We start from the raw sequence: 14,423 nt of genomic DNA on the forward strand, positions 1-14,423 counted from the left end.
TTTCTTTCCAGTGTCCTCTTCTCTCTTGTTCCATTCCCTCCTTATGCCTGTCTCCTTATGTCTTCCCTCCTGTGCCAGACCCTCTCTCCTCTCTCCAGCATGTCTTCTCTCCCGTGCCAGTCCGATGTTGCCGTCAAGCTGAAAAATCTGCCAGCCTCTGCAGCGATTCAGCAACGCTGTCCACGGCTTCCCTTCCTGCTTTCCATCTGCCTTGGTCTGTCTCCAATGACACGCAACTTCCTGTTTCCACCCAGGTGGACCAAGGCAGTCAGAAAGCAGGAAGTGGAGCCGCGGACAACACTGCTGAATCGCTGCTGAAGCTGGCAGATTTTTCAGCGTGACGGAAACATCGGACCAGCATGGGAGGGAAGACATGCTGGGCTGTGAGAAAGGGAAGTTCAGGAAAACTGCCGCGGGCCACATAAAACGGCCAGGCGGGCCAGATTCGGCCCGTGGGCCTTGTGTTTGACACATGTGGTCTATGGTATCCATTCAGAACATGTGGAGTGACATTGTCAATAGTGTATCTAAGTCTGATTTGGACGTCTTGAGAAAAGCATCCAAAAATTGGGAAGCAAAAACATAAATTTTTGAAAGCACTAGGGGGACTCATAGTCGAAACTTAAATACGTCTATAAACCCACCCAAGTCGGCACTTGGTCGTCCTAAAAGACAGGTCATTGAAGTGCCGATAATTCAAATGGCTTTTTTGGATATATCCAGGGAGTTTTTAGGCTTCTGAATCCCGCTGTGCGCCCAGAGCTGAAAGGGGCATTTTTGGAAGAGTGCTTAGTGCAGGATGTGGGCCAACCTAGACTTAGTCGTCCTGCAGCGATAATCGAATGTTTGACGAGACTGCCTAGACAAAACTTATACGTTGTGAGTTAGACGATGTAAAGTGCCCAAAAGGTATCCAAAAGGACCAGATAACCACTGGAGGGACAAAATAAGACCCACAAGAACTTCACCCGTTGTTCACTGACCCTGTCACACCCACAAAAAGTTCTTAATAAAAACATAGATACCTGCCTCCGGAACATCAGCAACTGGCATAGGAAAGCCTAGTAGACCTGCACAGAGGTGGCTTAAGTAGTCAGACTGCTTTTTCCCTGGGTCTATTCTCTGCCATGTCCCACCTCCTCTTATGCAATTTCCTGTGGGTGGGACGCTGTAGAGCAGGGGTGTCAAAGTCCCTCCTCGAGGGCCGCAATCCAGTGGGGTTTTCAGGATTTCCCCAATGAATGTGCTTGAGATCTATTAGCATGCACTGCCTCCTTGAAATGCAAATCTATCTCATGCATATTTATTGTGGATATCCTGAAAACCTGACCGGAATTGCCTACCCCTGCCCTGGGAGATACTCCTGCACTATGTCTATGTTTTCTTTTTCATTACCTCTTTTCCTTTTGTGTCTTACGCTTTTTTTCTCAATCCCATTAGTAACCCTTATCTCTGTTATATTGTGTGATTTATTATAGTTTGGGCCTCCCATGATGCACTCATCAGCCAGGGGTGGGCAATTCCGGTCCTCAAGGGCCGGAATCCAGGATTTCCCCAATGAATATGCATTGAAAGCAATGCATGCAAATAGATCTCGTGCATATTTATTGAGAAAACCTTGAAAACCCGACTGGATTCCAGCCCTCGAAGACCAGAGTTGCCCATCCCTGACTCATCCCATTTCCTTCTGCTCATCCCCCTTCAGGGGTGTCAAAGTCCCTCCTCGAGGGCCGTAATCCAGTCGGGTTTTCAGGATTTCCCCAATGAATATGCATTGAAAGCAGTACATGCACATAGATCTCATGCATATTCATTGGGGAAATCCTGAAAACCCGACTGGATTCCGGCCCTCGAGGACCGACTTTGACACCTGTGCCCTATTTTATTGGAAACCACTTAGATAATATAGATAATATTTAATTGGCAGTATATCAAATAAATTTTAACCTTCAACTTTTCAAAAGGCAGCCACTCCACCACTGAAATTATGCCACGTCTGTTCCGGATTCCAAGGTGTCCAATCCATTCCCGCAATCCAGGACTTGCAGAATCCACACACTTTTTTCACCATGTGCTCCTCCTACTACTGAGGGAAATACAGAGTCCCCCGTAGTTTCAGTTTCTGCAAGCGATCTGTGCCCTCCCTGGACAATGCCATTGTTTTGGTACGTCACCTTGTGTATAGAATCCAGAAGGGACATACCAGAACGGAAGATTGGGCTCTTACCTTCAATAATCTTATTTCTGGTAGCCCCTGGAGGATTCTAATTGACCCGCCCTCTCAGTATAGGCAGTTTTTCTGAATCGCCTGCCTTCTTCTGCCTCGTTTTTTTCTCCTTAAAAGGGCAAAGTATCTTTCAGCCAGCAGACGGGCCCTGTGGGGGGATTTCACTCATGTGAGTACACTTGTTACTGATGGCAGGTTTCCAGTGGATGCTTGTTGCACACTGCAGGTTAGTTCTGCATTGCTCCTAATTGTTCTCCGTGTTGCCTGTCGGCTGTTTATGAATTCTGTTATTAGTTCTTGCAGACATAGTCAGAACAAAACAAAAACCGGGACAAAAAGACTCTAGTTTTGCATGTAAGGATCAAAAATGACCCCTATCCAAAATACTAAGATATTGATTACAAGCATTCAATATCTTAGGGCTCCTTTTTCTAAGGTGTGCTAGTGGTTTTAGCGCGCGGGCTAAACGCTAACGCCTCAATAGAGCTTGCGATAGTATTTTTCATTTAGCGCGTGGTTAGCACTCTAAAAACGCTAGTGCACCTTAGTAAAAGGAGCCCTTAGTCTTTTGGATGGGGTCGTATTATATATTCACTAGTCTTTAAGCCTGTTACATTAACGGGTGCTAGAATATGTATGTGTGCGTGTATTTCTTTCTTTCTCTCTCTCTCTCCTTAGCCTGTTTCTGTATTTCTTTCTTTCTGTCTTTCTTTTTCCTCGGCAGTCCACCACCACCCCTTGCCTGCTCCCCCTGTCCATTCTCCCTTCCTTTTTCTTCCCCTATGTCCACCACCACCCCTTCACTGGTCCCCTTATCCAGCAGCAGCCCTTCTCCCTTTGTTTTAACTCCCCCCCTGTCCAGCAGCACCTCTTTCTTGCTCCCCCTGTCCAGCAGTAGGCCTCCCTTCCTTTCCCCCCGTCCATCAGCACCTCTTCCCATGTCCAGCAGCAACCCTTACCTCCACCGACATCTGCCTAAAGCCGCCGCGGCCTGCAGGCACCGACAGCCTCTGCAGCCTGCTCCCATTCCTTCCTCACCGTCCGTCCGTCCCCCCCCCCCGGGAAGCTTCGTTTCTGGCTTCGGCAGCCTCCTGTCTGCGGGCCGGCCGCCCGCGCCGCAGCTCCTCTCTTGATCCCCGCCTGGTGTGGGTGAGGAGAGTGAGAAGATCCTGGCAGGTGCGCCTGTGCCCCCCCTCCCCCTCCGACTGCAAACCGCCAAATGCGCCGAAGACGACCGCTGAGAAAGCTCCACAGTCGCGCGCCTTAGCCCCTGCATGCGCCCTGAGGTTTAGAATGTTGCCACAGAAGCACACCTCAGGGCGCCAGCGCTCACGAATTTTCAAGAACGCATGCGCCTCTAGCATTTTATTATTATTGATTAATTCTTACAGAAAAGACATTACTTATTCTCCCAGGGAGATTCCCCTTTGTCGTCCCCTTCGCTGTTCCCTTGTTTAATTGTGGTTGCTTAGCTTTTTGACGTAACTGCAGGGGGCTCTGTCTCTCTCTCAGTAGTGGAAGGAGCACAAGGTGAGAAAAGTGTTGGATTTCTGCAAGTCCTGGATCAGGGTTATCATATGTCCAGATATCCCTGGACAAGTCCTCCTTTTCGAGGACATGTCCGGGGGTCCGGACGGCTTTTCAAAACCTTGCACTTTGTCCGGGTTTTGAAAAGCCTCCTCTAAATCGCGTCAGGCAGGAGGAAATCCGCACATGCGTGGAGGCCACGCAATGATGTCACAAGCACATCATGACGATGAGAGAAGGCAGTGGGGGGGGGGCGAGGCTAGGGCAGGATTGGGAGCGGGACTGGAGCGTAACAGGGCGGGGATGGGTGGAACTGGGGGCGGATCTGGGGGGAAGGGTCGTCTGGATTTTACTATAGTAAAATCTGGCAACCCTATTCTGGATGGATTGGACACCTTGCAAATAGAATTCTCCAGGGACTACCAGAAAGAAGATTATTGAATATAAGAACCTAATCTTCCAGTGCTAACCCTGCGTAGCCTCATCCTTGTTTTATGCCACCTAGTGTAACATCAAGGGGGAAGCTTCTGGGCTCACCACCATCCACAGTTTGGGACAGGATTCCCCCTCCCCCACCTGGAGACGTCAGATGGCTGCCCTGATGCCTTGGGAAAAACAATTAAGGGGAAATAGTCATTAACGCAAACTTTTTGCAGATAATTTAAGAGCGGGACATCGTGGCACTGGAATTACTTCCAATATCACTAAATTTTTAGGTTAATTATGGAATTGTCAATTAGTTCATTATGGAATTGTCAATTGGTGGAATCTCCAAGGGGTGTGTTATTTGGTAAAGCTGCGGCTTGTGGGGTTTTCGGACAAGGAAGAAATATTCTATTCCAAAAGGCACGTATGATTGGTCATAAATACATCTTGCAAATTGATTACAGAAAGATCGTCCTAGTTATTGGCATTGGAGGAACCAATTTCATCGTTTAATTTTATTTGAGGTTTGGGAGGTTTGCAAATTTCCAAGATGAACTCGGGTTTTTTTTTAAATTTGGGACTCTTATATACAAAATTTATCCTCTAGATCAAGAAACATGATTCTTAATGCTTTACAATGAAGCTTTGCAAACATTCTTTGCATTCTAATATCTGCTACTTGGTGTCACCTTTCATTCTGGGATAGGGGTGGGAATAGGGGGGATGATAGTAATACATGTGGAATTACTTTAATTGTATTTTTGTTTCTTTCATTCATTACAATGTTATAATAATAATAATTAAAACAATGGGGGTGAAGGGAGGGAGGGGTGAAAGGGAAGGGGGTAGGCAATACGGGGAGGATATAGAGGTATGTAATGGGTATTATGGAAATTTATTTTGAAGGAATGATAGACATATGTTTGAAAAGTAATATTGTGAATATAAATGTAATGATTATTGTATTATATTATTGTATATTTATTGAATTCCTTCAATAAAATGTTATAAATTAAGATTTTTAATATTAAAATATCTTAAAAGGTATCAGAAATCATTACATCAGAGAATTTCTAAGGTTATGAGATCTACTGAAGCTCTCTTTTCAAATGGTCTAGACCAGGCTCATCCAACCTTTTTTCTATCAAGGGCCATGGTTTATATTTTATAATATTTAGAGGGCCAGAACACAAATGCACATGTGCACACAAACTCACACTCCTTTTGTGAATCACACATCCTTTGAACTTTCTCTCTCTCATGAACTCCTCCCATCCAGTCTCTCTCTGTATCTCATATACCTTCCCAGCCTTCACCAAGTCTCTCTCTCTCTTTATCATTTAGCCCCTCCCAACCTTCATCCAGTCCAGTGGGATTCCTACTTTCTCCTGTGATGCTGGAAAATCAGGTTGGTCTCACAATTTGAAGTCTGGAAAGAGTTGAAACCATGAGACCAACCCACATTTCTGGCACCAAGGAGCTATGGCAGGGCAAGCAGGAATCCTGCTGAGCTTCAAAGGGCCAAGTAAAATTTCTTGGAGAGCCAGGTTTTGGCCCACAGGCCACAGGTTGGTCATACCTGATCTAGACCAAGGGTTCTCAAACCAGTCGTCACTGTTCCCTTTGTGTTGAGTGGGTGTCCTCCAACTGCATTGCTGCCAGTAGGGGATGGTGCTTCAATATTGTGTTTTCAATCACTAGGGACATGCATGTTCCCTGGAGTTCTGCAGAACTTGCCTGTCCCTTACTATTGAAAATGTGATAGTGAAATAGCACCCCCTCCCTCCACCCCTGGCAGGACTGTAGATGGAGGACTCCGCTCAGCTTAGAGCAGTGTTTCTCAAATGTGGTATGTGTACTTCAGGGGGTATGTGGGCTGCCTGTTGGGAATATGCAGGCTGGCCACTTCGTGGGATCTCTCCCTGCCTGCCCACACACCGCTGAAGCCTCTACCGCTGAAGCTGCCGCTTATTCCTCCCTGCCCCACTCCCGAAGCTGACCCTGCCACCTAACATGCTCCATTCCCACCCCCTCGCCACAACAACAGGGACAGGCCAGGTGCATGCAGTGACTGCACGCGGCCAGCCAACAGGCCTTCCCCTGACGTCAATTCTGATGTCAGAGAGAAGGTTCCGGGCCAGCCAATCACTGCCTTGCTAGCTCAGAACCTTCTCTTCGATGTCAGAATTGACCGGGGGAATGCCTGTGGGCTGGTTGCTTGCAGTCGCTGCATGCACCTGGCCCATCTCTGTTGTTGCGTCAGTGGCGCAGGGGTGGGAATAGAGTGTGTCAGGTGTTAGGGTCAGCTTCGGAGGTGGGACAGGGAGGAATCTGCCGTGGCTTCAGCGGAGGAGGGGGGCAGGGAGAGAGGAAGAAAAAGTTGGACTCATGGAGGGACAAGAGAGATGTTGGTTGGGGAATGGAATAAGATCTGGAGGAGAGGCAGCATGCAGGAGGCAGAAAGAAAGGAAGAAATATTGATTGTACAGTCAGAAGGAAGTGCAACCAGAGACTCATGAAATCACCAAACAACAAAGGTAGGAAAAATTATTTTATTTTTAATTCAGTGATCAAAATGTGTCAGTTTTGAGAATTTATATCTCCTGTCTATATTTTGCACTATATTTGTCTATTTTTCTATAGTTACTGAGGTGTCATTGCATATTTTAAAGTCTTCTGTCTTTGAAAACCCCCTGAATATAAATGATAATTAACATTTTATCTGTGTACAGTGTGCTTTGTGTTTTTTTTTAAATTTGGTGGTTACCATTATGTATTAATAAGATTATGCTACTCTGCTCTCCGCTCCTCTGTCTCACTCTCTCTGCCTCCTCCGATCGTGCTGCTCTGCTCTCCGCTCCTCTGTCTCTCTCGCCTGTAGCTTCCTCCGCTCCTCTGAGCTACCACGTGCTTGGGATCGCTAGGCTCAGCTCTGCCTAACTCCTGCCGCTGGCCCGAATGCTGTTCCCAACCAGCGTACCAGATTTTAAAAGTAAATGGGATACACATGTGGGATCTCTAGAGGGGTAAAGTCGAGGGGGTGGGTGATTAGATTGGGCAGACTTGATGGGCTATGGCCCTTTTCTGCCGTCATTTTTCTATGTTTCTATATGAAAAATGGATAGAAGAAATTGCATTACAATTAGTAGTATTATTATGGGGGTGGAGTCAGGGCAGAATTTGGGCGGGTCAGGGGAGGAGTTTGGGCAGGTCTGGGGCGGAGCTTGGGTGGGGGTACTCGGTTGGTATTTGTTAGGCTTAGGGGGTACTTGGCTTGAAAAGGTTAAGAAACACTGGCTTAGAGGGTAGAGTACAGTCATTGGGATACACCTAACCAGTCAAGTTTTCAGAATGCCCACAATGAATGTGCATTAGATAAATTTGCATGTCCTACCTTCACTTTATGTAAATCTGTCTCATATACTATATATTGATTATCTTGAAAATTTGACTGGCTAGATGTGGATTGGGAACCCAGATCAACCATATTCTTCTTAAAGACCAATGTCTTGGTACAGCTGTAGAGTTAAATGTGCCACTGCATGTGGGCCCTCCTGTTCCACATGCTGACAGAAGGAAACTGCATTAGATATAGCATTTGTATTTGTGCTCAGTGCAGAACTGGAAGCCAAGGCATTAATCCTCTTCAGCCAGCTTAAAAACTTCTCCTATCTAGAGGATTTATCAAATCTGGAAAATAAAACTCAAATGAGAAACCACAGCTTGTCAAGAGCTGGAATGAGTGTACATATGATTACATTTGGCCTGCAACATGACTTTAATATCTGAAAGTAAACCCCACTTGCACTGCAGACATTGGCATCTAGGGCAGGGGTAGTGTAGGTAGATTTATGGATATAACAAAGTTACGTGCATATCTCGTTGCTAGGATACACCATAGACACCTTTCATGATTCAGCAATCTTTGCCTACTTATACGAAACAGAGACCAAGGCTATATGAAATATTTTATTATAGAAATAGAAAAATATAATTCATAAGCCAGCAGCAAATAATAACTAATTATTGTTTACAAAATATACGAATACAGTACATAATTATCACACAACACTTGCTAGATAAATGAATAACTAATTCTTACACACTAGATAATTCCTTATAATAATAATTCCTGATTAGCAGTAATCTAAAAATAGCTTATCACCCCAGGAACTTCACTTTCCTTGTCCCATAAACAATAGAATTCTCTTATGTAACCCCAGCTGAAAATATAGATAATTTCCTTTTTTTCTCACCATCAGATTAGGCCTTAGCAAACTCAGGGAGATGGAAGTCGTCTTCTTCTCAGCGCAGAGGATATGAATTCTCTTGATTAGGAATTAAAGTCCGTCGGTCACTGGAACAGCTGTAAATTAGGTTGTCAGCAACAGTTTCCTTATGTGATGAAAACCCCTCAAATCTGTCTCAAAAGTAGTCCTTTATTTTTCATTCTCCTCAGAGAGCTAAGTCACAAGAGGTACTTTTCAGGTCTTAATTATTATGGAAGATGTGCAGAGAATCAAATGTTAAGATGCAAGCTTCCTCACACCTCAGCATAGAATAAAATAATTAGGCACCTTCTCCTAAGGTTTCATCAGATGACTTCTCAGGACCAATCCAGAAACAGAACTTGGATCAATAGCCTTTCTGTGTAAAGTCTGGTACAGGCTGTGAAACAGAGGCGCCTTCTTCGTTAGATAAGAACAGCACAGGAGCAATGCCTCCCCCAAGATTCACACAGGCTAAGCATGTAGGCATAGTTGGATGTCCTTGACTAGAATACAGTTCTGGTACATACCCAGAATGCATCAGGCAGGCATAAACAGCAAAGATGATTTTCTTCTTTCTCTTCTTGCAGACAATGTTTCATGCTAGAAATATAGTTCAGGCTTAGTGACATCATAACCTTCAGGTGTAAAGAAGGAAACACCCCTACAGTCCCCCCCCCTTGAAGGAGAAATAACTGCAATGGAGTCTATTTCACCTTCAACCTAACTAATAGGAAAGGATCATCAAGACCCAAGGTGATACTATGAATGCATGAACAGCAAAACATAAGCGATACCATAAAAATCAGCAATAAATCAAAGACATCAATAATAAATGTAAAATAATCATAAAGGCTAGGGCAAAAGTGTAAGAAAACCCAAGCCAAATAAATGAGAACAAAATCACTGATAAAAGGCAAAACATGGTAAAATCAAAAATCATAACTAAAAGCAAGGCACAAAGGTATGTCAACGCAAAAGTTAAGACAGAAAAATCAAAATAAAAAATCTGGCTAGCAAAATTACTCATTCATAGCCGCAATGTAATCATGCATTCTTAAGTCCAGAGGAGATGGTTGACGACGAATAAGACGTCGAATCTGGATGGTCTCATAAATTGCAAAAACAGAGGTCCAAAACAGGATAACCCACAGGATGGTAAAAAGTGATAAGGAGGTCTACACTGTAGGTACCAACAACTTCATGTACATTGGAGGAACCAACATAATAGTCCACAACATGAAGGTTATCATAATCAACTTTCAGCGAATGGCAAAAAACCGCGAATATCCAGCTCTGACCCACCTCCGCCTCCCTCCCGCCTTTCCCTGGCATCTCGGCCTTACCTGGTGGTCTAGCGGGCTTTTGGGGCAGGAGCGATCTTCCTACGCTCCTGCCCTGTGCAGATTGCCAATAGGAAATGGCTGTGGGGAGTTCCCGTTGTAGTTTCTTGGGTTGCACACTATGGGATTTGGGTGGCCTGCGTTACAGAATAGTGCGCCAAGAGTTGTGTGTGCAAATCTCAATTGATGCTAATTACCACCAATAATTGTTTGTTAGCATTGAATTATTGCCTGTTAACTGCTTATTAACCAATTGTGTTCAGTTTAGGGCATAAACCTTTGGAGATCTGGTGACCTTTATAGGATCTGGGGCTATGTGTATAAGCAGTGGTTTGAGAAAAGGAATGTAAGCCTGGGGAACTGTGACTTCTGAACTGGACAAGTCATTTAACCCTCTTTTACACAGGTCCAAAAACAGTTTATGAGCCCACTAGGAACAGATAAAGTACTTGCATATAATATACATAACTGCTTTGGTTGTACCATAGAAAGGCGGCATGTCAAATTCATGACCCTTTAACCTTTGCACATACTTTACCTTCCTAAAATCACTCATCCAGTTGCATAGCCACAGGTGAGCAAAGCCCAACCCCTTTGAACTCAGGCCCAACCAGCAGTGGCACAGTAACAATGTGGCTGGCGGGAATCCCCAAGCCCTGCCAGAGGAAGGCTTCCAGCATCTCTCCATCCACAGGATAGGGTAATGTCACTTCACTCCACTCCCCCAATTCTCCCCTGGTACCTTTAAATCATTTAGTTTTTCATCAGCAGTGGACAGCAACATATTCCCCCAGCTCATGCTAGCCCAAGCCGTCCCTCCGATACAACTTCTTGTTTGTGGGTCCAGGAATTTGTGTCAGAGGGAAGGCCCGGAGCTGGAACAAGCAAGGAGAATGAGTTGATACTTGCTGCCAGTGAAGACTTTGAGGATTTAAAGGTATTTTTTTTGGGGGGGGAGGTAGGCATTAAAGTGGTTTCAGGATTCATTTGCTTATCAGCTCAGGGCCATAACATCAACACAAGCAGTTACAACATAAATAGAAAAGAATGCCATAAAAATAATAGGGAAGCAGTGTCTCACTTCCGGCTCACCACACAATTGTTTCCCATGTACTCACCTTTATAGGACTCCCAGGGACCCCTGAAGATTACTTTTTGTCGAAACGCGGACCGTGTTGGGTCCTGTATCCCTAGCGGATAAGGCTCTTATGTGGATGATTTATTTTTATGTGGATGGAATTATTTTATGTGGATGATTTCAGTGTACCTTTGGAACTTTGATACTTTCAAATAAAGTCCATTTAGGAACATCATCACTCCACAGAGTTTTTTTGGGTTTCTCTGGATTTTCTTCTTTGTGGATATTTTGGGGTCAATTCCTTTTGTTTTTTGAGTACAAGTGCTCCCAGACCACCAGATCAATGGCTTCTGACAGAACCTATAACTGAACGACTACTAATTCCAGGAAAGCTTCACGAAATAAATGTTTACTGGAAGCTTCTATACCGCTACTAATGACTGGGGAGTTAATTCAGAGCAGCTTTAAGCTGTCATTTATACATAGTCAAAGTCAGTATTAGCGTGCAGACCTTCAGACAATTGATTCCAGACTGTGGGACCTACCACCAACTGCAATGTACCCTGAAAAATGCAGTAGGAACCCAGTGGGCTGAAGGCACCTGTAAGAAAGAGGTCTGTGATGAGCGCAAAGCTCTTGATGGTATATACAACAGTATAGAAATGAGATAAAAATGATAGAAATGTACCTAAGTCAGCTTGAAATACCAATATTAATCTTATACTTAACCCAAAACATAACTGGCAAACAGTGCTCCAGCTGAAACTTACGGCCACCTAATAACAACTTCACAGCAGTATTCTGTACCAGTTGGAGCCTTCGGTTTGGACCTCCTTATCAACCCCCCCCTCCCCCCGAAGTACCAAATTACAATAGTCCAGTGACCCTTCCCCCTGCTCAACTGGATGGGGGGCAGCAGAGGGCAGGGCGGTCCATGTCCACCCACACATGTTTAGGAAGTACCAAATTACAATAGTCCAGTGACCCTTCCCCCTGCTCAACTGGATGGGGGGCAGCAGAGGGCAGGGTGGTCCATGTCCACCCACACATGTTTAGGAAGAGCCCTGACTTAATGGCTCCTAAGGCAGATTTTTGCCCTGTGAATGCTGGTTTTTACTAACTGCGCTAGAGGTTTTTAGCACGGGCTGGTGAAGTAAATGCTCCGACGCTCATAGGAATTCCATGAGTGTCGGAGCATTTACCTCGTTGGCCCGCACTAAAAATGTCTAGAGCCGTTTAGTAAAAGGAGCCCTAAGTAGAGGGGGTGGGGGGGGAGAACCAGTCACATTGACTGCTAATACTAAGATCTATTCTCCCTGATCTTGTGCATTGTCCTCCTACTGACAGGAGGAACGGGTGAGAAAAGCCTCTTGCCTGTTGCTTCCTCATCTGTCGATTTCCTTCCACAGTCATAACAAGGTGGGGGCCCTTTTGATGAAAATCAGGGGTGTCCAACCTGCGGCCCGAGGGCCGCATGTGGCCCCGTGAAGTATTTTGCCCTGGTCAAGGGCCATGCAGTGTTTTCCTCTGCTGTCCCCGGGTGTTTACCATCTTGCCGGCTCCCTCCTCTGTCTTGCTGCAGCTTTTGAAACTTTGTGCGGCCCCAGAAACATTTTTTCGGCCAATGCGGCCCAGTGAAGCCAAAAGGTTGGACACCACTGCTTTAAATGATGCTTAGATTACAACAGAGAGACCTAATTGCGCTGTTTGCCTAGGTCTCTCTAAAGTGGTGGCCCACAAACTTTCTCAAGCTGTGGCACACTAAAGGTGGTGGCCGTGGCTCAAGGCACCTGGAAGTGCGCAGATATCACCTTGATGACATCACACACATGCGTGACATCATCATGTCAATGTCTGCGTGTGTGTGTGTGTGAAGGCCCTTCAGGCGAACCCTGAGACGCCAGTGGGGGGTGCCAGAAGGGAAGAGGGCCAGAGAGAAGGATAGGTGCTGGCGCCCACTGATTGCCTACAGGACATGCCTCTCGCCATGAGAGGCACATCCTGTAGGCAGTCAGCTGGTGCCGGCGCCTCTCCTCCCCAGTGTACCAAGGCACACCTGAAATCTCAGGAGGCACACAGTTTGGGATACACTGCGCTAAAAGTTATTCTTGTCCTGAGTGTCATAGTGAAGGGGGGGGGACAGGGAAGGTTTCCTTAGGGCAGGGGTGTCAAAGTCCCTCCTCGAGGGCCGCAATCCAGTCGGGTTTTCAGGATTTCCCCCAATGAATATGCATGATCTATTTGCATGTACTGCTTTCATTGTATGCTAATAGTTCTCATGCATATTCGTTGGTGAAATCCTGAAAACCCGATTGGATTGTGGCCCTCAAGGAGGGACTTTGACACCCCTGAGTTACTGCAGTTCATAAAGGAAAATCAACGCTGAATGAAAATCGTAACAATCTAAAGAATCCAGTTTGTCCAGGACTGATAAGGGAACTCTGTTCTATAAAATACACTCGGGTCTACTGGATATGATAAGATAGCTGTAAACAAGGTCATAATATTTATCTCAGGGACAAAAATTTAGATAGTAGACCAACCTTTGATCTCATGACTTATGATTTTGTAACCTACTACTAATCCTACATATAATTGTTCTGAATAAGTCTAAAGTTATGACTAAAATAGTCTCACAGTTGAGAAGTGCCTTCCCAAGCTTATAGCTTTTCTCTCTCTTGTCCTCATTTGTCATTATGGCTTTTTTTTTCTGCTGTGCTCCGACTCTCTACCCAAGCTCATGACAGAAAGGGGGGGGGAGTAGATGACAGGAAGAACCACGTGCATGAAGGACAAGACATTTCTCAACAGATGAAGAGAATGTACAGTGGTACCTTGGTTTGCGAGCATAATTCATTCCAGAAGCATGCTCGTAAACCAAAGTGCTCGTATATCAAAGTGAGTTTCCCCATAGAAAATAAGGGAAACTCGGATGATTCATTCCACGTCCCAAAAAGACCCCCCCCCCCCTCTCCCCGAGGCCACTGGCACTGCTCACTCCCACCCCGGGAACCCGGCTTCACACCCCCAAACCCTTACCTCGAGCGGACACTGGCATGCACCAACCCACAGGACATATGTGTGCCGGTGCCGAAAGAGTCTGCCGCTGATCTATGCTGGGCTGCTGCGGGGCCTTGAGCATCTGTGCATGCTCAAGGCCTTCTGGCTCCCACCCTCTCCAAGAATCTCATGAGAATCTCAGAGAGGATGGGAGCCAGAAGGCCTTGAGCATGCGCAAATGTTCAAGGCCCCGCAACAACCCAGCATAGATCAGCGGCAACCTCTTTCGGCATCCTCTCGAGGTAAGAGTTTGAGGGTGGGCTGCGGGGGGTGCATAGCCAGTTCCCTGGGTGGGGGCTCGCCTATCGAGTCAACGCTCGGTTTACGAGTCAAAGTTTGCAGGAGTGTTTTAATCGTCTTGCAAAAAACTCGCAAACCGCGTTACTCGCAAACCGAGGTTTGACTGTATTTCGAAATGGCCACTTCCTTGAGAATACACCCAATAAAATGTTTGAAGGCAGGCTGGAGAGTGGATGGCATTTGGCACACACTGA

This window comes from Geotrypetes seraphini, chromosome 10 (assembly GCF_902459505.1).
Source record: "Geotrypetes seraphini chromosome 10, aGeoSer1.1, whole genome shotgun sequence".
NCBI lineage: Eukaryota > Metazoa > Chordata > Amphibia > Gymnophiona > Dermophiidae > Geotrypetes > Geotrypetes seraphini.